Consider the following 4,694-nt stretch of genomic DNA (forward strand, 5'->3'; position numbering starts at 1 on the left):
ACTTTTGGTTTTGTTGATTCTTTCTATTGTTTTTCTGCTCTCAATTTCATTTATTTCTGCTCTGATCTTTACTATTTCCTTTCTTCCAGTGGCTGTGGGCTTTTTTTCCTGTACTCTTTCTATTTGTTTGAGTTATGTGGTTAATGTTTTGATTTTGTCCCTTTCATCTTTTTGAATGTGCATCTATTGCTATAAATTGTGCTCTGAGGACTGCCTTTGTTGTGTCCAAAGGTTTTTGTATGGTGTGTTTTCATTCTCATTTGATTCTAGGAATTTTTTGATTCCATCTCTGATTTCTTCTATTACCTACTGACGTGTAAGCAGGGTATTATTCAGTTTCCAAGTAATGGATTTTTTTTGCTTACACTTTCTGTTGTTAATTTCTACCTTGTTGGCATTGTGGTCAGAGAAGATACTTTGAATTATCTCAACGTTTTGGATCTTGTTGAGGCTTGCTCTGTGGCCTAAGATGTGGTCTACTCTGGAGAATGTTCTCTGTGCATTGGAAAAGAATGTGTACTTTGCAGCAGTTGGATGGAGTGTTCTATATATTTCTATGAGGTCAAGTTGGCTGATTGTACCCTTTAGGTATTCTGTATCTTTGCTGAGTTTCTTTTCAGTTGTTCTGTCCTTTACTTAGAGTGGTGTGTTGAAGTCTCTACTATTATTGTGGAACTGTCAATTTCTTTTCAGTGCTGTTAAGGTTTTTTTCATGTATTTTGGAGCCCTGTCATTGGGTACATAGATGTTTATTATGGTTATGTCTTCATGATGGATCGTCCCCTTAATCATTATATACTGTTCTTCTTTGTCTTTTATGGTGGATTTTGTTTTAAAGTCTATTTTATCTGAGATTAGTATTGCCACTCCTGCTCTTTTCTGGTATCTGTTAGCTTTATATATTTTTTTCCAACCTTTGACTTTTAATAAATTCACATCTTTGTTTCTAAGGTGTGTCTCTTGTAGACAGCATATTGATGGATCGTGTTCTCTTATCCATTCTGTCACTCTCCATCTCTTTATGGGTGCATTGAGTCCGTTTACATTCAGTGTAATTATTGATAGATGTGAGTTTATTGCTGTCATTTTGTAGTGCTTTTTTTCTGTGGTGCTGAAGTTTTCTTTGTTCTTCTTACTCTCTTGTGCTGAGTTACTTTTGTTTGTGGATTTGTTTTTTCATTTCTTTTGTTTTTGTGGGTTATTTTTTTGCTAAGACTTTATGTTTTTCCTCTTTATTTTTATGAGTATGTTTGTTAACTTTCTTTGTGGTTACCATGAATTTTACCCTTATCTTTCTAAGTTTGAAGCAGTCTACCAACTTCCCTTCCTCTCCACTAGAAGGTTCTATACCTATGCCGTTTATTCCTTCTTTTATTGTTTTGATTTTGTCGTAATTTACTGATTAACTGCTCTGATTCCATGTTGTATTTCTTTTGGTTTTGGATAGTCTTAGAGAGTTCATTTCCTAGATTGATATCTGGATGGTATGATCCTGCATCCTAGATTCTGCCTGTGAGCTGAAGGTGTTTGTTCTCAGATCGAAGAACTCCCTTTAATAATTCTTGTAAAGTTTGGTTTGGCTTTTACATATTCCCTTAATTTCTGTTTTTCTGGAAATGACCTAATTTCACCATCATATTTGAACGAGAGTTTTGCAGGATTTATTATTCTTGGCTGGAAATTTTTTCTTTCAAGATTTTATATATGTCATCGCATTGCCTTCTTGTTTGCATGGTTTCTGCTGAATAATCTGAGCTTCGTCTTATTGTTTCTCCTCTGTATGTGACTTCTTGTTTTTCTCTAGCTGCTCTCAGGATTCTTTGTTTGTCTTTGGTTTTGGCGAGTGTGATTATGATATGCCTTGGTGATTTTCTTTTGGGGTCTCCCCTATATGGGGTTTATTGAGCTTCTTGGATGGCCAGCTTTTATCTTTCACGATATTGGGGAAGTTTTCTGTCAGCAGTTCCTCAATGATCCTCTCTGTGTTTTCTGTTTTCTCCCCCTGTTCTAGAATTCCAATCAGTCGAAAATTTTTGCTTTTGATTATATCCCCATAACTCTCAGGGTCTCTTCATTTTTCTTTGTTCTTTTTTCTGAGTTTTCATCAGAGTTGTATCCAAGTGTTTGTCTTCAATTCCACTGATCCTGTGTTCCACCATTTCAGATCTGCTTCTCAGCCCTTCTATGACACCATCCACTTCTGAAATCTTGTTGTTTATCTTTTGGATTTCTAATTGTTGTTTTTGGAAAATTTTAGTGGTGAATTTATTTTGGCATTTTGTTCCTGCATTATTTTCCTGAATTATTCCAATTTTTGTCTGTATTTTCCATGAATTTGCCTATTTTTTCCTCATTTTTGTCTGCTTTTTGCTTCAGCTCTTGGAGAATTCTGAGTATTAGAGATTTGAATTCCCTATCAGGTAGTTCTAGTGCATGTTCTTCCACTGGAAAGTCATCTCGTGTTTTATTTTGGACACCTACTGGAACCATCCTGTCCTGTTTTTGTAAATGTTTTGATATTATCTGCTGTCTTCGGGGAATTTAGTAGTTATTTTTCTCGTTTGTTGATTGTAGATTTGTTTGTTTCGTGCCTTTTTTTAATTTGGCTATGTCTGAGCAGGTGGGCTCTGTGTTCTTTGTTGTTTGCTCATTTGTGGGCACAATATTTTCGCCTCCTTCTCCAATTGGCAGGGTCAGTCACTCAGATATGGTATGGCAGGGCAAGTCTAGCTGAAGAGGAGTTACTGGGACAGGTTGTTTGTGGCACTTACTACAGTCACCAAGGCCGGTTGGTAATGAGTGCCAGGCAGATTCTAGTAGGCCGTGCCTGTGCTGCTTGGTGGTGTGATGTTAAGCGTACAGTGCAGGTAGGCAGGATGTAGTGGGTAGATTGTTATGTGTGGAGCTAAGATGTATAAGGGAGAGACGAGAGAGGAACAGGAGCCAAAAACATACAAACAAACAAAAAAGAGTGCTAGGGGTGCTTGCCATTGGAGTGGAGAGATGAGAGACGGTTGTTTTGTCTCCCGCTGGAACTTCCATGAAGCTGCTTTCTCGTATCCCCTGTTTGCTGTTCTCCGATAGGAGTCCAAGATGGCAGATCCACGCTGCGTTAACTGATAGGGGACCTCTGCATGAATCTCTCCTTGCTCTGCCTTCTTTGTCAGTTTTCTCACTCCATTTGGTCCTTGGCTGAGTTCTTTATCTCTTCATTTGATGTTTTAGGGTTTCATGATTGTTGTTTTCTCTGTCCTGCTTAGTTTCTGAGATCTTTGCTGTGGAGGGACGGCATGGTGCTTCTGCCTAGAGCGCCATTTTGCTGGACGTCCGCAAGCAGAATCTTAAAAACCAAATGTGAATGTCTATGTAGGAGATTGCAGAACTAGGAGGGAATTGGATTAGATGAAGGAGGAAGTGCATTCTCCTCTGAAAGTCCATGATGCTATTTCTGCAATTTCACCCTGACAGAGCACCCTTCAGAGCCTGACGGACCTGCTTGTTCCGCAGTGAGTAGATGACAGCGTTCAGCAGTGGGGTCACCACAGTGTTCACAAGAGCAGCCTCTCTGTTGGAGTCTAGCCTGTTGGTTTGCTTTGGTTTCACATATATAAAGACACAGTTGCCGTACATCAGAGAGAAGACCATGAGGTGAGATGAGCAGGTGGAGAAAGCCTTCTGTCATTCCTTGGCTGTTGGGAGGTGCACAATTGTGACTACTATGTGGCTGTATGTGATGATGGTTAAAACGAAGGATGTCAAAAGGATGAACAAAGCGAGGCTGAAAGTCAACATTTCAACAGATTTGGTGTCAGAGCACGAGAGATGGATCAGAGAGCCAAGGTCACAGAAGAAGTGGGGGATGAATTTGGGACCACAGAAGGATAATTGAGAAATTTTCACCACTACACCAGTGATGGGGATAAAAGACACAGTATAGCAGAATAAAACCAGAAAGAAACAAACCCTTAGGTTCATGATTGTAGGATAATGCAGAGGCTTGCAAATAGCCAGGTACCGGTCCAAGGACATCACAGCCATGAGGAAGAAAATTGTTGACCCAAGAAATAGAAAGGAAAATGTTTGTATGACACAAGCAGTAAAGGGAATGGTTTGCCTTCCTGAAAGATGGACAGCAGCTTAGGAATAACCTTAGTGATAAAACAGCATTCACAGAAGGAGAAATTGTTGAGTAAAATATACACTGGTGTCTGGAGGCGATGGTCAGCCTAGGTGATGGTGATTATTCCCATATTTCCTGTGATAGAGCGCAGGTATACCAGCAGAAGCACCAGTAAGAGTACCTTCCCCAGATGCTGGATAGCAGGAAACCCCTCCAGGATGAATTCTTGGACAGTAGTCCCATTTATCATCTCCATATTGTAGTTACTTCCTTTTCTCTGTCATCAACTCTCTTTCATTATTTGGGCAGAAAACACCATTGGTGAAGAATAAAGCATTTAATTAAAAAAAAAAAAAAAGAACTACTTGCAGCTATCTTTCTTAATGAGAAATAGTTTTCTGTTTTCTAAAATATTTTATTATAAATAATTTTGAACTTTTCCCATTGTTAAACTTTTAAAATTTGAAGGGTCTTTGGGTTTTGTTGTTGTTTTTGAGAAAGAGTTTTAATATGCAACTTAACTTTTCTGGTAAATAATATCTTTGAGTAGTAGTCCATGCAGCAAATAATTCAA

The 4,694-nt window shown here is 38.6% G+C and overlaps 1 pseudogene; it reads right to left on the reverse strand.

Annotated features, from left to right (window-relative positions):
• Positions 1-3,456: 3,456 nt before the first annotated feature.
• LOC101344744 (olfactory receptor 6C2-like) lies at positions 3,457-4,376 on the reverse strand (annotated as a pseudogene).
• Between the last annotated feature and the right edge of the window lie 318 nt (positions 4,377-4,694).

The sequence above is a fragment of the Trichechus manatus genome, unplaced genomic scaffold (genome assembly GCF_000243295.1).
Source record: "Trichechus manatus latirostris isolate Lorelei unplaced genomic scaffold, TriManLat1.0 scaffold00200, whole genome shotgun sequence".
Classification (NCBI taxonomy): Eukaryota; Metazoa; Chordata; class Mammalia; order Sirenia; family Trichechidae; genus Trichechus; species Trichechus manatus.